The sequence below is a fragment of the Oncorhynchus clarkii genome, unplaced genomic scaffold, assembly GCF_045791955.1.
Source record: "Oncorhynchus clarkii lewisi isolate Uvic-CL-2024 unplaced genomic scaffold, UVic_Ocla_1.0 unplaced_contig_2456_pilon_pilon, whole genome shotgun sequence".
In the NCBI taxonomy this organism is placed as follows: Eukaryota; Metazoa; Chordata; class Actinopteri; order Salmoniformes; family Salmonidae; genus Oncorhynchus; species Oncorhynchus clarkii.
In genome coordinates, this window is record NW_027258654.1 from 22,501 (window position 1) to 36,916 (window position 14,416).

Genomic DNA, 14,416 nt, shown 5'->3' on the forward strand with positions numbered 1-14,416 from the left:
TCGCTTTGAAATAAGTAAGCAAGGTTAGTTTGTATTTCATCCAACAATCTGTACCACAAATTATGGTTACAGTATATGCAATTTCATCCACTTTTTGAGATTGCCTTTCGCTTATGGCCACACCGGCCTGAGTACGCCTGATCTCGTCCGATCTCGGAAGCTAAGCAGGGTCGGGCCTGGTTAGTACTTGGATGGGAGACCGCCTGGGAATACCAGGTGCTGTAAGCTTTTTGTCACTGCCTTGTGGAATTTCAACTCTTTGTCCGTTTTTTCCCACAAGGCTGAAATATGTGCCCTCGCTTTGAAATAAGTAAGCAAGGTTAGTTTGTATTTCATCCAACAATCTGTGCTACAAATTATGGCTACAGTATATGCAATTTCTTCCACTTTTTGAGTGACACAAAGATGCTTATCTAAATGGTGAAAATGCAACAGCTGTTAATCAGGCTCACTTTGACTTTACATAGTGCACCAAGAGATAGTTTCGCGCTTACGGCCACACCGGCCTGAGTACGCCTGATCTCGTCCGATCTCGGAAGCTAAGCAGGGTCGGGCCTGGTTAGTACTTGGATGGGAGACCGCCTGGGAATACCAGGTGCTGTAAGCTTTTTGTCACTGCCTTGTGGAATTTCAACTCTTTGTCCGTTTTTTCCCACAAGGCTGAAATATGTGCCCTCGCTTTGAAATAAGTAAGCAAGGTTAGTTTGTATTTCATCCAACAATCTGTACCACAAATTATGGTTACAGTATATGCAATTTCATCCACTTTTTGAGATTGCCTTTCGCTTACGGCCACACCGGCCTGAGTACGCCTGATCTCGTCCGATCTCGGAAGCTAAGCAGGGTCGGGCCTGGTTAGTACTTGGATGGGAGACCGCCTGGGAATACCAGGTGCTGTAAGCTTTTTGTCACTGCCTTGTGGAATTTCAACTCTTTGTCCGTTTTTTCCCACAAGGCTGAAATATGTGCCCTCGCTTTGAAATAAGTAAGCAAGGTTAGTTTGTATTTCATCCAACAATCTGTACCACAAATTATGGTTACAGTATATGCAATTTCATCCACTTTTTGAGATTGCCTTTCGCTTACGGCCACACCGGCCTGAGTACGCCTGATCTCGTCCGATCTCGGAAGCTAAGCAGGGTCGGGCCTGGTTAGTACTTGGATGGGAGACCGCCTGGGAATACCAGGTGCTGTAAGCTTTTTGTCACTGCCTTGTGGAATTTCAACTCTTTGTCCGTTTTTTCCCACAAGGCTGAAATATGTGCCCTCGCTTTGAAATAAGTAAGCAAGGTTAGTTTGTATTTCATCCAACAATCTGTACCACAAATTATGGTTACAGTATATGCAATTTCATCCACTTTTTGAGATTGCCTTTCGCTTACGGCCACACCGGCCTGAGTACGCCTGATCTCGTCCGATCTCGGAAGCTAAGCAGGGTCGGGCCTGGTTAGTACTTGGATGGGAGACCGCCTGGGAATACCAGGTGCTGTAAGCTTTTTGTCACTGCCTTGTGGAATTTCAACTCTTTGTCCGTTTTTTCCCACAAGGCTGAAATATGTGCCCTCGCTTTGAAATAAGTAAGCAAGGTTAGTTTGTATTTCATCCAACAATCTGTACCACAAATTATGGCTACAGTATATGCAATTTCATCCACTTTTTGAGATTGCCTTTCGCTTACGGCCACACCGGCCTGAGTACGCCTGATCTCGTCCGATCTCGGAAGCTAAGCAGGGTCGGGCCTGGTTAGTACTTGGATGGGAGACCGCCTGGGAATACCAGGTGCTGTAAGCTTTTTGTCACTGCCTTGTGGAATTTCAACTCTTTGTCCGTTTTTTCCCACAAGGCTGAAATATGTGCCCTCGCTTTGAAATAAGTAAGCAAGGTTAGTTTGTATTTCATCCAACAATCTGTGCTACAAATTATGGCTACAGTATATGCAATTTCTTCCACTTTTTGAGTGACACAAAGATGCTTATCTAAATGGTGAAAATGCAACAGCTGAGATAGTTTCTTGCTTACGGCCACACCGGCCTGAGTACGCCTGATCTCGTCCGATCTCGGAAGCTAAGCAGGGTCGGGCCTGGTTAGTACTTGGATGGGAGACCGCCTGGGAATACCAGGTGCTGTAAGCTTTTTGTCACTGCCTTGTGGAATTTCAACTCTTTGTCCGTTTTTTCCCACAAGGCTGAAATATGTGCCCTCGCTTTGAAATAAGTAAGCAAGGTTAGTTTGTATTTCATCCAACAATCTGTACCACAAATTATGGCTACAGTATATGCAATTTCATCCACTTTTTGAGATTGCCTTTCGCTTACGGCCACACCGGCCTGAGTACGCCTGATCTCGTCCGATCTCGGAAGCTAAGCAGGGTCGGGCCTGGTTAGTACTTGGATGGGAGACCGCCTGGGAATACCAGGTGCTGTAAGCTTTTTGTCACTGCCTTGTGGAATTTCAACTCTTTGTCCGTTTTTTCCCACAAGGCTGAAATATGTGCCCTCGCTTTGAAATAAGTAAGCAAGGTTAGTTTGTATTTCATCCAACAATCTGTGCTACAAATTATGGCTACAGTATATGCAATTTCTTCCACTTTTTGAGTGACACAAAGATGCTTATCTAAATGGTGAAAATGCAACAGCTGTTAATCAGGCTCACTTTGACTTTACATAGTGCACCAAGAGATAGTTTCTCGCTTACGGCCACACCGGCCTGAGTACGCCTGATCTCGTCCGATCTCGGAAGCTAAGCAGGGTCGGGCCTGGTTAGTACTTGGATGGGAGACCGCCTGGGAATACCAGGTGCTGTAAGCTTTTTGTCACTGCCTTGTGGAATTTCAACTCTTTGTCCGTTTTTTCCCACAAGGCTGAAATATGTGCCCTCGCTTTGAAATAAGTAAGCAAGGTTAGTTTGTATTTCATCCAACAATCTGTACCACAAATTATGGCTACAGTATATGCAATTTCATCCACTTTTTGAGATTGCCTTTCGCTTACGGCCACACCGGCCTGAGTACGCCTGATCTCGTCCGATCTCGGAAGCTAAGCAGGGTCGGGCCTGGTTAGTACTTGGATGGGAGACCGCCTGGGAATACCAGGTGCTGTAAGCTTTTTGTCACTGCCTTGTGGAATTTCAACTCTTTGTCCGTTTTTTCCCACAAGGCTGAAATATGTGCCCTCGCTTTGAAATAAGTAAGCAAGGTTAGTTTGTATTTCATCCAACAATCTGTACCACAAATTATGGCTACAGTATATGCAATTTCATCCACTTTTTGAGATTGCCTTTCGCTTACGGCCACACCGGCCTGAGTACGCCTGATCTCGTCCGATCTCGGAAGCTAAGCAGGGTCGGGCCTGGTTAGTACTTGGATGGGAGACCGCCTGGGAATACCAGGTGCTGTAAGCTTTTTGTCACTGCCTTGTGGAATTTCAACTCTTTGTCCGTTTTTTCCCACAAGGCTGAAATATGTGCCCTCGCTTTGAAATAAGTAAGCAAGGTTAGTTTGTATTTCATCCAACAATCTGTACCACAAATTATGGCTACAGTATATGCAATTTCATCCACTTTTTGAGATTGCCTTTCGCTTACGGCCACACCGGCCTGAGTACGCCTGATCTCGTCCGATCTCGGAAGCTAAGCAGGGTCGGGCCTGGTTAGTACTTGGATGGGAGACCGCCTGGGAATACCAGGTGCTGTAAGCTTTTTGTCACTGCCTTGTGGAATTTCAACTCTTTGTCCGTTTTTTCCCACAAGGCTGAAATATGTGCCCTCGCTTTGAAATAAGTAAGCAAGGTTAGTTTGTATTTCATCCAACAATCTGTACCACAAATTATGGCTACAGTATATGCAATTTCATCCACTTTTTGAGATTGCCTTTCGCTTACGGCCACACCGGCCTGAGTACGCCTGATCTCGTCCGATCTCGGAAGCTAAGCAGGGTCGGGCCTGGTTAGTACTTGGATGGGGACCGCCTGGGAATACCAGGTGCTGTAAGCTTTTTGTCACTGCCTTGTGGAATTTCAACTCTTTGTCCGTTTTTTCCCACAAGGCTGAAATATGTGCCCTCGCTTTGAAATAAGTAAGCAAGGTTAGTTTGTATTTCATCCAACAATCTGTACCACAAATTATGGCTACAGTATATGCAATTTCATCCACTTTTTGAGATTGCCTTTCGCTTACGGCCACACCGGCCTGAGTACGCCTGATCTCGTCCGATCTCGGAAGCTAAGCAGGGTCGGGCCTGGTTAGTACTTGGATGGGAGACCGCCTGGGAATACCAGGTGCTGTAAGCTTTTTGTCACTGCCTTGTGGAATTTCAACTCTTTGTCCGTTTTTTCCCACAAGGCTGAAATATGTGCCCTCGCTTTGAAATAAGTAAGCAAGGTTAGTTTGTATTTCATCCAACAATCTGTACCACAAATTATGGCTACAGTATATGCAATTTCATCCACTTTTTGAGATTGCCTTCAGCTTACGGCCACACCGGCCTGAGTACGCCTGATCTCGTCCGATCTCGGAAGCTAAGCAGGGTCGGGCCTGGTTAGTACTTGGATGGGAGACCGCCTGGGAATACCAGGTGCTGTAAGCTTTTTGTCACTGCCTTGTGGAATTTCAACTCTTTGTCCGTTTTTTCCCACAAGGCTGAAATATGTGCCCTCGCTTTGAAATAAGTAAGCAAGGTTAGTTTGTATTTCATCCAACAATCTGTACCACAAATTATGGTTACAGTATATGCAATTTCATCCACTTTTTGAGATTGCCTTTCGCTTACGGCCACACCGGCCTGAGTACGCCTGATCTCGTCCGATCTCGGAAGCTAAGCAGGGTCGGGCCTGGTTAGTACTTGGATGGGAGACCGCCTGGGAATACCAGGTGCTGTAAGCTTTTTGTCACTGCCTTGTGGAATTTCAACTCTTTGTCCGTTTTTTCCCACAAGGCTGAAATATGTGCCCTCGCTTTGAAATAAGTAAGCAAGGTTAGTTTGTATTTCATCCAACAATCTGTACCACAAATTATGGCTACAGTATATGCAATTTCATCCACTTTTTGAGATTGCCTTTCGCTTACGGCCACACCGGCCTGAGTACGCCTGATCTCGTCCGATCTCGGAAGCTAAGCAGGGTCGGGCCTGGTTAGTACTTGGATGGGAGACCGCCTGGGAATACCAGGTGCTGTAAGCTTTTTGTCACTGCCTTGTGGAATTTCAACTCTTTGTCCGTTTTTTCCCACAAGGCTGAAATATGTGCCCTCGCTTTGAAATAAGTAAGCAAGGTTAGTTTGTATTTCATCCAACAATCTGTACCACAAATTATGGCTACAGTATATGCAATTTCATCCACTTTTTGAGATTGCCTTTCGCTTACGGCCACACCGGCCTGAGTACGCCTGATCTCGTCCGATCTCGGAAGCTAAGCAGGGTCGGGCCTGGTTAGTACTTGGATGGGAGACCGCCTGGGAATACCAGGTGCTGTAAGCTTTTTGTCACTGCCTTGTGGAATTTCAACTCTTTGTCCGTTTTTTCCCACAAGGCTGAAATATGTGCCCTCGCTTTGAAATAAGTAAGCAAGGTTAGTTTGTATTTCATCCAACAATCTGTACCACAAATTATGGCTACAGTATATGCAATTTCATCCACTTTTTGAGATTGCCTTTCGCTTACGGCCACACCGGCCTGAGTACGCCTGATCTCGTCCGATCTCGGAAGCTAAGCAGGGTCGGGCCTGGTTAGTACTTGGATGGGAGACCGCCTGGGAATACCAGGTGCTGTAAGCTTTTTGTCACTGCCTTGTGGAATTTCAACTCTTTGTCCGTTTTTTCCCACAAGGCTGAAATATGTGCCCTCGCTTTGAAATAAGTAAGCAAGGTTAGTTTGTATTTCATCCAACAATCTGTGCTACAAATTATGGCTACAGTATATGCAATTTCTTCCACTTTTTGAGTGACACAAAGATGCTTATCTAAATGGTGAAAATGCAACAGCTGTTAATCAGGCTCACTTTGACTTTACATAGTGCACCAAGAGATAGTTTCTCGCTTACGGCCACACCGGCCTGAGTACGCCTGATCTCGTCCGATCTCGGAAGCTAAGCAGGGTCGGGCCTGGTTAGTACTTGGATGGGAGACCGCCTGGGAATACCAGGTGCTGTAAGCTTTTTGTCACTGCCTTGTGGAATTTCAACTCTTTGTCCGTTTTTTCCCACAAGGCTGAAATATGTGCCCTCGCTTTGAAATAAGTAAGCAAGGTTAGTTTGTATTTCATCCAACAATCTGTACCACAAATTATGGTTACAGTATATGCAATTTCATCCACTTTTTGAGATTGCCTTTCGCTTACGGCCACACCGGCCTGAGTACGCCTGATCTCGTCCGATCTCGGAAGCTAAGCAGGGTCGGGCCTGGTTAGTACTTGGATGGGAGACCGCCTGGGAATACCAGGTGCTGTAAGCTTTTTGTCACTGCCTTGTGGAATTTCAACTCTTTGTCCGTTTTTTCCCACAAGGCTGAAATATGTGCCCTCGCTTTGAAATAAGTAAGCAAGGTTAGTTTGTATTTCATCCAACAATCTGTACCACAAATTATGGTTACAGTATATGCAATTTCATCCACTTTTTGAGATTGCCTTTCGCTTACGGCCACACCGGCCTGAGTACGCCTGATCTCGTCCGATCTCGGAAGCTAAGCAGGGTCGGGCCTGGTTAGTACTTGGATGGGAGACCGCCTGGGAATACCAGGTGCTGTAAGCTTTTTGTCACTGCCTTGTGGAATTTCAACTCTTTGTCCGTTTTTTCCCACAAGGCTGAAATATGTGCCCTCGCTTTGAAATAAGTAAGCAAGGTTAGTTTGTATTTCATCCAACAATCTGTGCTACAAATTATGGCTACAGTATATGCAATTTCTTCCACTTTTTGAGTGACGAGATAGTTTCTCGCTTACGGCCACACCGGCCTGAGTACGCCTGATCTCGTCCGATCTCGGAAGCTAAGCAGGGTCGGGCCTGGTTAGTACTTGGATGGGAGACCGCCTGGGAATACCAGGTGCTGTAAGCTTTTTGTCACTGCCTTGTGGAATTTCAACTCTTTGTCCGTTTTTTCCCACAAGGCTGAAATATGTGCCCTCGCTTTGAAATAAGTAAGCAAGGTTAGTTTGTATTTCATCCAACAATCTGTACCACAAATTATGGCTACAGTATATGCAATTTCATCCACTTTTTGAGATTGCCTTTCGCTTACGGCCACACCGGCCTGAGTACGCCTGATCTCGTCCGATCTCGGAAGCTAAGCAGGGTCGGGCCTGGTTAGTACTTGGATGGGAGACCGCCTGGGAATACCAGGTGCTGTAAGCTTTTTGTCACTGCCTTGTGGAATTTCAACTCTTTGTCCGTTTTTTCCCACAAGGCTGAAATATGTGCCCTCGCTTTGAAATAAGTAAGCAAGGTTAGTTTGTATTTCATCCAACAATCTGTACCACAAATTATGGCTACAGTATATGCAATTTCATCCACTTTTTGAGATTGCCTTTCGCTTACGGCCACACCGGCCTGAGTACGCCTGATCTCGTCCGATCTCGGAAGCTAAGCAGGGTCGGGCCTGGTTAGTACTTGGATGGGAGACCGCCTGGGAATACCAGGTGCTGTAAGCTTTTTGTCACTGCCTTGTGGAATTTCAACTCTTTGTCCGTTTTTTCCCACAAGGCTGAAATATGTGCCCTCGCTTTGAAATAAGTAAGCAAGGTTAGTTTGTATTTCATCCAACAATCTGTGCTACAAATTATGGCTACAGTATATGCAATTTCTTCCACTTTTTGAGTGACACAAAGATGCTTATCTAAATGGTGAAAATGCAACAGCTGTTAATCAGGCTCACTTTGACTTTACATAGTGCACCAAGAGATAGTTTCGCTTACGGCCACACCGGCCTGAGTACGCCTGATCTCGTCCGATCTCGGAAGCTAAGCAGGGTCGGGCCTGGTTAGTACTTGGATGGGAGACCGCCTGGGAATACCAGGTGCTGTAAGCTTTTTGTCACTGCCTTGTGGAATTTCAACTCTTTGTCCGTTTTTTCCCACAAGGCTGAAATATGTGCCCTCGCTTTGAAATAAGTAAGCAAGGTTAGTTTGTATTTCATCCAACAATCTGTACCACAAATTATGGTTACAGTATATGCAATTTCATCCACTTTTTGAGATTGCCTTTCGCTTACGGCCACACCGGCCTGAGTACGCCTGATCTCGTCCGATCTCGGAAGCTAAGCAGGGTCGGGCCTGGTTAGTACTTGGATGGGAGACCGCCTGGGAATACCAGGTGCTGTAAGCTTTTTGTCACTGCCTTGTGGAATTTCAACTCTTTGTCCGTTTTTTCCCACAAGGCTGAAATATGTGCCCTCGCTTTGAAATAAGTAAGCAAGGTTAGTTTGTATTTCATCCAACAATCTGTACCACAAATTATGGTTACAGTATATGCAATTTCATCCACTTTTTGAGATTGCCTTTCGCTTACGGCCACACCGGCCTGAGTACGCCTGATCTCGTCCGATCTCGGAAGCTAAGCAGGGTCGGGCCTGGTTAGTACTTGGATGGGAGACCGCCTGGGAATACCAGGTGCTGTAAGCTTTTTGTCACTGCCTTGTGGAATTTCAACTCTTTGTCCGTTTTTTCCCACAAGGCTGAAATATGTGCCCTCGCTTTGAAATAAGTAAGCAAGGTTAGTTTGTATTTCATCCAACAATCTGTACCACAAATTATGGTTACAGTATATGCAATTTCATCCACTTTTTGAGATTGCCTTTCGCTTACGGCCACACCGGCCTGAGTACGCCTGATCTCGTCCGATCTCGGAAGCTAAGCAGGGTCGGGCCTGGTTAGTACTTGGATGGGAGACCGCCTGGGAATACCAGGTGCTGTAAGCTTTTTGTCACTGCCTTGTGGAATTTCAACTCTTTGTCCGTTTTTTCCCACAAGGCTGAAATATGTGCCCTCGCTTTGAAATAAGTAAGCAAGGTTAGTTTGTATTTCATCCAACAATCTGTGCTACAAATTATGGCTACAGTATATGCAATTTCTTCCACTTTTTGAGTGACACAAAGATGCTTATCTAAATGGTGAAAATGCAACAGCTGTTAATCAGGCTCACTTTGACTTTACATAGTGCACCAAGAGATAGTTTCTCGCTTACGGCCACACCGGCCTGAGTACGCCTGATCTCGTCCGATCTCGGAAGCTAAGCAGGGTCGGGCCTGGTTAGTACTTGGATGGGAGACCGCCTGGGAATACCAGGTGCTGTAAGCTTTTTGTCACTGCCTTGTGGAATTTCAACTCTTTGTCCGTTTTTTCCCACAAGGCTGAAATATGTGCCCTCGCTTTGAAATAAGTAAGCAAGGTTAGTTTGTATTTCATCCAACAATCTGTGCTACAAATTATGGCTACAGTATATGCAATTTCTTCCACTTTTTGAGTGACACAAAGATGCTTATCTAAATGGTGAAAATGCAACAGCTGTTAATCAGGCTCACTTTGACTTTACATAGTGCACCAAGAGATAGTTTTCGCTTACGGCCACACCGGCCTGAGTACGCCTGATCTCGTCCGATCTCGGAAGCTAAGCAGGGTCGGGCCTGGTTAGTACTTGGATGGGAGACCGCCTGGGAATACCAGGTGCTGTAAGCTTTTTGTCACTGCCTTGTGGAATTTCAACTCTTTGTCCGTTTTTTCCCACAAGGCTGAAATATGTGCCCTCGCTTTGAAATAAGTAAGCAAGGTTAGTTTGTATTTCATCCAACAATCTGTACCACAAATTATGGCTACAGTATATGCAATTTCATCCACTTTTTGAGATTGCCTTTCGCTTACGGCCACACCGGCCTGAGTACGCCTGATCTCGTCCGATCTCGGAAGCTAAGCAGGGTCGGGCCTGGTTAGTACTTGGATGGGAGACCGCCTGGGAATACCAGGTGCTGTAAGCTTTTTGTCACTGCCTTGTGGAATTTCAACTCTTTGTCCGTTTTTTCCCACAAGGCTGAAATATGTGCCCTCGCTTTGAAATAAGTAAGCAAGGTTAGTTTGTATTTCATCCAACAATCTGTACCACAAATTATGGCTACAGTATATGCAATTTCATCCACTTTTTGAGATTGCCTTTCGCTTACGGCCACACCGGCCTGAGTACGCCTGATCTCGTCCGATCTCGGAAGCTAAGCAGGGTCGGGCCTGGTTAGTACTTGGATGGGAGACCGCCTGGGAATACCAGGTGCTGTAAGCTTTTTGTCACTGCCTTGTGGAATTTCAACTCTTTGTCCGTTTTTTCCCACAAGGCTGAAATATGTGCCCTCGCTTTGAAATAAGTAAGCAAGGTTAGTTTGTATTTCATCCAACAATCTGTGCTACAAATTATGGCTACAGTATATGCAATTTCTTCCACTTTTTGAGTGACACAAAGATGCTTATCTAAATGGTGAAAATGCAACAGCTGTTAATCAGGCTCACTTTGACTTTACATAGTGCACCAAGAGATAGTTTCGCTTACGGCCACACCGGCCTGAGTACGCCTGATCTCGTCCGATCTCGGAAGCTAAGCAGGGTCGGGCCTGGTTAGTACTTGGATGGGAGACCGCCTGGGAATACCAGGTGCTGTAAGCTTTTTGTCACTGCCTTGTGGAATTTCAACTCTTTGTCCGTTTTTTCCCACAAGGCTGAAATATGTGCCCTCGCTTTGAAATAAGTAAGCAAGGTTAGTTTGTATTTCATCCAACAATCTGTACCACAAATTATGGTTACAGTATATGCAATTTCATCCACTTTTTGAGATTGCCTTTCGCTTACGGCCACACCGGCCTGAGTACGCCTGATCTCGTCCGATCTCGGAAGCTAAGCAGGGTCGGGCCTGGTTAGTACTTGGATGGGAGACCGCCTGGGAATACCAGGTGCTGTAAGCTTTTTGTCACTGCCTTGTGGAATTTCAACTCTTTGTCCGTTTTTTCCCACAAGGCTGAAATATGTGCCCTCGCTTTGAAATAAGTAAGCAAGGTTAGTTTGTATTTCATCCAACAATCTGTACCACAAATTATGGTTACAGTATATGCAATTTCATCCACTTTTTGAGATTGCCTTTCGCTTACGGCCACACCGGCCTGAGTACGCCTGATCTCGTCCGATCTCGGAAGCTAAGCAGGGTCGGGCCTGGTTAGTACTTGGATGGGAGACCGCCTGGGAATACCAGGTGCTGTAAGCTTTTTGTCACTGCCTTGTGGAATTTCAACTCTTTGTCCGTTTTTTCCCACAAGGCTGAAATATGTGCCCTCGCTTTGAAATAAGTAAGCAAGGTTAGTTTGTATTTCATCCAACAATCTGTACCACAAATTATGGTTACAGTATATGCAATTTCATCCACTTTTTGAGATTGCCTTTCGCTTACGGCCACACCGGCCTGAGTACGCCTGATCTCGTCCGATCTCGGAAGCTAAGCAGGGTCGGGCCTGGTTAGTACTTGGATGGGAGACCGCCTGGGAATACCAGGTGCTGTAAGCTTTTTGTCACTGCCTTGTGGAATTTCAACTCTTTGTCCGTTTTTTCCCACAAGGCTGAAATATGTGCCCTCGCTTTGAAATAAGTAAGCAAGGTTAGTTTGTATTTCATCCAACAATCTGTACCACAAATTATGGTTACAGTATATGCAATTTCATCCACTTTTTGAGATTGCCTTTCGCTTACGGCCACACCGGCCTGAGTACGCCTGATCTCGTCCGATCTCGGAAGCTAAGCAGGGTCGGGCCTGGTTAGTACTTGGATGGGAGACCGCCTGGGAATACCAGGTGCTGTAAGCTTTTTGTCACTGCCTTGTGGAATTTCAACTCTTTGTCCGTTTTTTCCCACAAGGCTGAAATATGTGCCCTCGCTTTGAAATAAGTAAGCAAGGTTAGTTTGTATTTCATCCAACAATCTGTACCACAAATTATGGCTACAGTATATGCAATTTCATCCACTTTTTGAGATTGCCTTTCGCTTACGGCCACACCGGCCTGAGTACGCCTGATCTCGTCCGATCTCGGAAGCTAAGCAGGGTCGGGCCTGGTTAGTACTTGGATGGGAGACCGCCTGGGAATACCAGGTGCTGTAAGCTTTTTGTCACTGCCTTGTGGAATTTCAACTCTTTGTCCGTTTTTTCCCACAAGGCTGAAATATGTGCCCTCGCTTTGAAATAAGTAAGCAAGGTTAGTTTGTATTTCATCCAACAATCTGTGCTACAAATTATGGCTACAGTATATGCAATTTCTTCCACTTTTTGAGTGACACAAAGATGCTTATCTAAATGGTGAAAATGCAACAGCTGTTAATCAGGCTCACTTTGACTTTACATAGTGCACCAAGAGATAGTTTCTCGCTTACGGCCACACCGGCCTGAGTACGCCTGATCTCGTCCGATCTCGGAAGCTAAGCAGGGTCGGGCCTGGTTAGTACTTGGATGGGAGACCGCCTGGGAATACCAGGTGCTGTAAGCTTTTTGTCACTGCCTTGTGGAATTTCAACTCTTTGTCCGTTTTTTCCCACAAGGCTGAAATATGTGCCCTCGCTTTGAAATAAGTAAGCAAGGTTAGTTTGTATTTCATCCAACAATCTGTACCACAAATTATGGTTACAGTATATGCAATTTCATCCACTTTTTGAGATTGCCTTTCGCTTACGGCCACACCGGCCTGAGTACGCCTGATCTCGTCCGATCTCGGAAGCTAAGCAGGGTCGGGCCTGGTTAGTACTTGGATGGGAGACCGCCTGGGAATACCAGGTGCTGTAAGCTTTTTGTCACTGCCTTGTGGAATTTCAACTCTTTGTCCGTTTTTTCCCACAAGGCTGAAATATGTGCCCTCGCTTTGAAATAAGTAAGCAAGGTTAGTTTGTATTTCATCCAACAATCTGTACCACAAATTATGGTTACAGTATATGCAATTTCATCCACTTTTTGAGATTGCCTTTCGCTTACGGCCACACCGGCCTGAGTACGCCTGATCTCGTCCGATCTCGGAAGCTAAGCAGGGTCGGGCCTGGTTAGTACTTGGATGGGAGACCGCCTGGGAATACCAGGTGCTGTAAGCTTTTTGTCACTGCCTTGTGGAATTTCAACTCTTTGTCCGTTTTTTCCCACAAGGCTGAAATATGTGCCCTCGCTTTGAAATAAGTAAGCAAGGTTAGTTTGTATTTCATCCAACAATCTGTACCACAAATTATGGTTACAGTATATGCAATTTCATCCACTTTTTGAGATTGCCTTTCGCTTACGGCCACACCGGCCTGAGTACGCCTGATCTCGTCCGATCTCGGAAGCTAAGCAGGGTCGGGCCTGGTTAGTACTTGGATGGGAGACCGCCTGGGAATACCAGGTGCTGTAAGCTTTTTGTCACTGCCTTGTGGAATTTCAACTCTTTGTCCGTTTTTTCCCACAAGGCTGAAATATGTGCCCTCGCTTTGAAATAAGTAAGCAAGGTTAGTTTGTATTTCATCCAACAATCTGTACCACAAATTATGGTTACAGTATATGCAATTTCATCCACTTTTTGAGATTGCCTTTCGCTTACGGCCACACCGGCCTGAGTACGCCTGATCTCGTCCGATCTCGGAAGCTAAGCAGGGTCGGGCCTGGTTAGTACTTGGATGGGAGACCGCCTGGGAATACCAGGTGCTGTAAGCTTTTTGTCACTGCCTTGTGGAATTTCAACTCTTTGTCCGTTTTTTCCCACAAGGCTGAAATATGTGCCCTCGCTTTGAAATAAGTAAGCAAGGTTAGTTTGTATTTCATCCAACAATCTGTGCTACAAATTATGGCTACAGTATATGCAATTTCTTCCACTTTTTGAGTGACACAAAGATGCTTATCTAAATGGTGAAAATGCAACAGCTGTTAATCAGGCTCACTTTGACTTTACATAGTGCACCAAGAGATAGTTTCTCGCTTACGGCCACACCGGCCTGAGTACGCCTGATCTCGTCCGATCTCGGAAGCTAAGCAGGGTCGGGCCTGGTTAGTACTTGGATGGGAGACCGCCTGGGAATACCAGGTGCTGTAAGCTTTTTGTCACTGCCTTGTGGAATTTCAACTCTTTGTCCGTTTTTTCCCACAAGGCTGAAATATGTGCCCTCGCTTTGAAATAAGTAAGCAAGGTTAGTTTGTATTTCATCCAACAATCTGTACCACAAATTATGGTTACAGTATATGCAATTTCATCCACTTTTTGAGATTGCCTTTCGCTTACGGCCACACCGGCCTGAGTACGCCTGATCTCGTCCGATCTCGGAAGCTAAGCAGGGTCGGGCCTGGTTAGTACTTGGATGGGAGACCGCCTGGGAATACCAGGTGCTGTAAGCTTTTTGTCACTGCCTTGTGGAATTTCAACTCTTTGTCCGTTTTTTCCCACAAGGCTGAAATATGTGCCCTCGCTTT

At 45.6% G+C, this 14,416-nt stretch overlaps 46 non-coding genes across 46 annotated transcripts; all 46 read left to right on the forward strand.

Annotated features, from left to right (window-relative positions):
• The first annotated feature begins 109 nt into the window (after positions 1–109).
• Positions 110–228, forward strand: LOC139397932 (5S ribosomal RNA). The gene has a single exon (XR_011631235.1). It is a non-coding gene; the product is annotated as a 5S ribosomal RNA (ribosomal RNA).
• A 260-nt stretch (positions 229–488) lies between these two features.
• On the forward strand, positions 489–607 carry LOC139397955 (5S ribosomal RNA). The gene has a single exon (XR_011631255.1). It is a non-coding gene; the product is annotated as a 5S ribosomal RNA (ribosomal RNA).
• A 177-nt stretch (positions 608–784) lies between these two features.
• On the forward strand, positions 785–903 carry LOC139397957 (5S ribosomal RNA). Its single transcript, XR_011631257.1, has one exon. It is a non-coding gene; the product is annotated as a 5S ribosomal RNA (ribosomal RNA).
• A 177-nt stretch (positions 904–1,080) lies between these two features.
• On the forward strand, positions 1,081–1,199 carry LOC139397958 (5S ribosomal RNA). The gene has a single exon (XR_011631258.1). It is a non-coding gene; the product is annotated as a 5S ribosomal RNA (ribosomal RNA).
• A 177-nt stretch (positions 1,200–1,376) lies between these two features.
• LOC139397959 (5S ribosomal RNA) lies at positions 1,377–1,495 on the forward strand. Its single transcript, XR_011631259.1, has one exon. It is a non-coding gene; the product is annotated as a 5S ribosomal RNA (ribosomal RNA).
• Positions 1,496–1,672: 177 nt separating this feature from the next.
• On the forward strand, positions 1,673–1,791 carry LOC139397960 (5S ribosomal RNA). Its single transcript, XR_011631260.1, has one exon. It is a non-coding gene; the product is annotated as a 5S ribosomal RNA (ribosomal RNA).
• Positions 1,792–2,013: 222 nt separating this feature from the next.
• LOC139397961 (5S ribosomal RNA) lies at positions 2,014–2,132 on the forward strand. The gene has a single exon (XR_011631261.1). It is a non-coding gene; the product is annotated as a 5S ribosomal RNA (ribosomal RNA).
• A 177-nt stretch (positions 2,133–2,309) lies between these two features.
• Positions 2,310–2,428, forward strand: LOC139397962 (5S ribosomal RNA). Its single transcript, XR_011631262.1, has one exon. It is a non-coding gene; the product is annotated as a 5S ribosomal RNA (ribosomal RNA).
• Positions 2,429–2,688: 260 nt separating this feature from the next.
• On the forward strand, positions 2,689–2,807 carry LOC139397963 (5S ribosomal RNA). The gene has a single exon (XR_011631263.1). It is a non-coding gene; the product is annotated as a 5S ribosomal RNA (ribosomal RNA).
• A 177-nt stretch (positions 2,808–2,984) lies between these two features.
• Positions 2,985–3,103, forward strand: LOC139397964 (5S ribosomal RNA). The gene has a single exon (XR_011631264.1). It is a non-coding gene; the product is annotated as a 5S ribosomal RNA (ribosomal RNA).
• A 177-nt stretch (positions 3,104–3,280) lies between these two features.
• On the forward strand, positions 3,281–3,399 carry LOC139397965 (5S ribosomal RNA). The gene has a single exon (XR_011631265.1). It is a non-coding gene; the product is annotated as a 5S ribosomal RNA (ribosomal RNA).
• Positions 3,400–3,576: 177 nt separating this feature from the next.
• Positions 3,577–3,695, forward strand: LOC139397966 (5S ribosomal RNA). The gene has a single exon (XR_011631266.1). It is a non-coding gene; the product is annotated as a 5S ribosomal RNA (ribosomal RNA).
• A 177-nt stretch (positions 3,696–3,872) lies between these two features.
• Positions 3,873–3,990, forward strand: LOC139397942 (5S ribosomal RNA). Its single transcript, XR_011631244.1, has one exon. It is a non-coding gene; the product is annotated as a 5S ribosomal RNA (ribosomal RNA).
• A 177-nt stretch (positions 3,991–4,167) lies between these two features.
• On the forward strand, positions 4,168–4,286 carry LOC139397968 (5S ribosomal RNA). The gene has a single exon (XR_011631268.1). It is a non-coding gene; the product is annotated as a 5S ribosomal RNA (ribosomal RNA).
• Positions 4,287–4,463: 177 nt separating this feature from the next.
• LOC139397969 (5S ribosomal RNA) lies at positions 4,464–4,582 on the forward strand. The gene has a single exon (XR_011631269.1). It is a non-coding gene; the product is annotated as a 5S ribosomal RNA (ribosomal RNA).
• Positions 4,583–4,759: 177 nt separating this feature from the next.
• On the forward strand, positions 4,760–4,878 carry LOC139397970 (5S ribosomal RNA). The gene has a single exon (XR_011631270.1). It is a non-coding gene; the product is annotated as a 5S ribosomal RNA (ribosomal RNA).
• Positions 4,879–5,055: 177 nt separating this feature from the next.
• On the forward strand, positions 5,056–5,174 carry LOC139397971 (5S ribosomal RNA). Its single transcript, XR_011631271.1, has one exon. It is a non-coding gene; the product is annotated as a 5S ribosomal RNA (ribosomal RNA).
• Positions 5,175–5,351: 177 nt separating this feature from the next.
• Positions 5,352–5,470, forward strand: LOC139397972 (5S ribosomal RNA). Its single transcript, XR_011631272.1, has one exon. It is a non-coding gene; the product is annotated as a 5S ribosomal RNA (ribosomal RNA).
• A 177-nt stretch (positions 5,471–5,647) lies between these two features.
• LOC139397973 (5S ribosomal RNA) lies at positions 5,648–5,766 on the forward strand. Its single transcript, XR_011631273.1, has one exon. It is a non-coding gene; the product is annotated as a 5S ribosomal RNA (ribosomal RNA).
• Positions 5,767–6,026: 260 nt separating this feature from the next.
• LOC139397974 (5S ribosomal RNA) lies at positions 6,027–6,145 on the forward strand. Its single transcript, XR_011631274.1, has one exon. It is a non-coding gene; the product is annotated as a 5S ribosomal RNA (ribosomal RNA).
• Positions 6,146–6,322: 177 nt separating this feature from the next.
• On the forward strand, positions 6,323–6,441 carry LOC139397975 (5S ribosomal RNA). The gene has a single exon (XR_011631275.1). It is a non-coding gene; the product is annotated as a 5S ribosomal RNA (ribosomal RNA).
• A 177-nt stretch (positions 6,442–6,618) lies between these two features.
• LOC139397976 (5S ribosomal RNA) lies at positions 6,619–6,737 on the forward strand. The gene has a single exon (XR_011631276.1). It is a non-coding gene; the product is annotated as a 5S ribosomal RNA (ribosomal RNA).
• A 184-nt stretch (positions 6,738–6,921) lies between these two features.
• On the forward strand, positions 6,922–7,040 carry LOC139397977 (5S ribosomal RNA). The gene has a single exon (XR_011631277.1). It is a non-coding gene; the product is annotated as a 5S ribosomal RNA (ribosomal RNA).
• A 177-nt stretch (positions 7,041–7,217) lies between these two features.
• Positions 7,218–7,336, forward strand: LOC139397979 (5S ribosomal RNA). Its single transcript, XR_011631279.1, has one exon. It is a non-coding gene; the product is annotated as a 5S ribosomal RNA (ribosomal RNA).
• Positions 7,337–7,513: 177 nt separating this feature from the next.
• LOC139397980 (5S ribosomal RNA) lies at positions 7,514–7,632 on the forward strand. Its single transcript, XR_011631280.1, has one exon. It is a non-coding gene; the product is annotated as a 5S ribosomal RNA (ribosomal RNA).
• A 258-nt stretch (positions 7,633–7,890) lies between these two features.
• On the forward strand, positions 7,891–8,009 carry LOC139397981 (5S ribosomal RNA). Its single transcript, XR_011631281.1, has one exon. It is a non-coding gene; the product is annotated as a 5S ribosomal RNA (ribosomal RNA).
• A 177-nt stretch (positions 8,010–8,186) lies between these two features.
• On the forward strand, positions 8,187–8,305 carry LOC139397982 (5S ribosomal RNA). The gene has a single exon (XR_011631282.1). It is a non-coding gene; the product is annotated as a 5S ribosomal RNA (ribosomal RNA).
• A 177-nt stretch (positions 8,306–8,482) lies between these two features.
• LOC139397983 (5S ribosomal RNA) lies at positions 8,483–8,601 on the forward strand. The gene has a single exon (XR_011631283.1). It is a non-coding gene; the product is annotated as a 5S ribosomal RNA (ribosomal RNA).
• Positions 8,602–8,778: 177 nt separating this feature from the next.
• On the forward strand, positions 8,779–8,897 carry LOC139397832 (5S ribosomal RNA). The gene has a single exon (XR_011631137.1). It is a non-coding gene; the product is annotated as a 5S ribosomal RNA (ribosomal RNA).
• Positions 8,898–9,157: 260 nt separating this feature from the next.
• LOC139397833 (5S ribosomal RNA) lies at positions 9,158–9,276 on the forward strand. The gene has a single exon (XR_011631138.1). It is a non-coding gene; the product is annotated as a 5S ribosomal RNA (ribosomal RNA).
• Positions 9,277–9,535: 259 nt separating this feature from the next.
• Positions 9,536–9,654, forward strand: LOC139397834 (5S ribosomal RNA). Its single transcript, XR_011631139.1, has one exon. It is a non-coding gene; the product is annotated as a 5S ribosomal RNA (ribosomal RNA).
• Positions 9,655–9,831: 177 nt separating this feature from the next.
• LOC139397835 (5S ribosomal RNA) lies at positions 9,832–9,950 on the forward strand. Its single transcript, XR_011631140.1, has one exon. It is a non-coding gene; the product is annotated as a 5S ribosomal RNA (ribosomal RNA).
• A 177-nt stretch (positions 9,951–10,127) lies between these two features.
• On the forward strand, positions 10,128–10,246 carry LOC139397836 (5S ribosomal RNA). Its single transcript, XR_011631141.1, has one exon. It is a non-coding gene; the product is annotated as a 5S ribosomal RNA (ribosomal RNA).
• Positions 10,247–10,504: 258 nt separating this feature from the next.
• Positions 10,505–10,623, forward strand: LOC139397838 (5S ribosomal RNA). Its single transcript, XR_011631143.1, has one exon. It is a non-coding gene; the product is annotated as a 5S ribosomal RNA (ribosomal RNA).
• A 177-nt stretch (positions 10,624–10,800) lies between these two features.
• Positions 10,801–10,919, forward strand: LOC139397839 (5S ribosomal RNA). Its single transcript, XR_011631144.1, has one exon. It is a non-coding gene; the product is annotated as a 5S ribosomal RNA (ribosomal RNA).
• Positions 10,920–11,096: 177 nt separating this feature from the next.
• Positions 11,097–11,215, forward strand: LOC139397840 (5S ribosomal RNA). Its single transcript, XR_011631145.1, has one exon. It is a non-coding gene; the product is annotated as a 5S ribosomal RNA (ribosomal RNA).
• A 177-nt stretch (positions 11,216–11,392) lies between these two features.
• LOC139397841 (5S ribosomal RNA) lies at positions 11,393–11,511 on the forward strand. Its single transcript, XR_011631146.1, has one exon. It is a non-coding gene; the product is annotated as a 5S ribosomal RNA (ribosomal RNA).
• Positions 11,512–11,688: 177 nt separating this feature from the next.
• LOC139397842 (5S ribosomal RNA) lies at positions 11,689–11,807 on the forward strand. The gene has a single exon (XR_011631147.1). It is a non-coding gene; the product is annotated as a 5S ribosomal RNA (ribosomal RNA).
• Positions 11,808–11,984: 177 nt separating this feature from the next.
• LOC139397843 (5S ribosomal RNA) lies at positions 11,985–12,103 on the forward strand. Its single transcript, XR_011631148.1, has one exon. It is a non-coding gene; the product is annotated as a 5S ribosomal RNA (ribosomal RNA).
• A 260-nt stretch (positions 12,104–12,363) lies between these two features.
• Positions 12,364–12,482, forward strand: LOC139397844 (5S ribosomal RNA). Its single transcript, XR_011631149.1, has one exon. It is a non-coding gene; the product is annotated as a 5S ribosomal RNA (ribosomal RNA).
• Positions 12,483–12,659: 177 nt separating this feature from the next.
• On the forward strand, positions 12,660–12,778 carry LOC139397845 (5S ribosomal RNA). The gene has a single exon (XR_011631150.1). It is a non-coding gene; the product is annotated as a 5S ribosomal RNA (ribosomal RNA).
• A 177-nt stretch (positions 12,779–12,955) lies between these two features.
• LOC139397846 (5S ribosomal RNA) lies at positions 12,956–13,074 on the forward strand. Its single transcript, XR_011631151.1, has one exon. It is a non-coding gene; the product is annotated as a 5S ribosomal RNA (ribosomal RNA).
• Positions 13,075–13,251: 177 nt separating this feature from the next.
• On the forward strand, positions 13,252–13,370 carry LOC139397847 (5S ribosomal RNA). Its single transcript, XR_011631152.1, has one exon. It is a non-coding gene; the product is annotated as a 5S ribosomal RNA (ribosomal RNA).
• A 177-nt stretch (positions 13,371–13,547) lies between these two features.
• Positions 13,548–13,666, forward strand: LOC139397849 (5S ribosomal RNA). The gene has a single exon (XR_011631154.1). It is a non-coding gene; the product is annotated as a 5S ribosomal RNA (ribosomal RNA).
• Positions 13,667–13,926: 260 nt separating this feature from the next.
• Positions 13,927–14,045, forward strand: LOC139397850 (5S ribosomal RNA). Its single transcript, XR_011631155.1, has one exon. It is a non-coding gene; the product is annotated as a 5S ribosomal RNA (ribosomal RNA).
• Positions 14,046–14,222: 177 nt separating this feature from the next.
• Positions 14,223–14,341, forward strand: LOC139397851 (5S ribosomal RNA). Its single transcript, XR_011631156.1, has one exon. It is a non-coding gene; the product is annotated as a 5S ribosomal RNA (ribosomal RNA).
• The last annotated feature ends 75 nt before the right edge of the window (positions 14,342–14,416 follow it).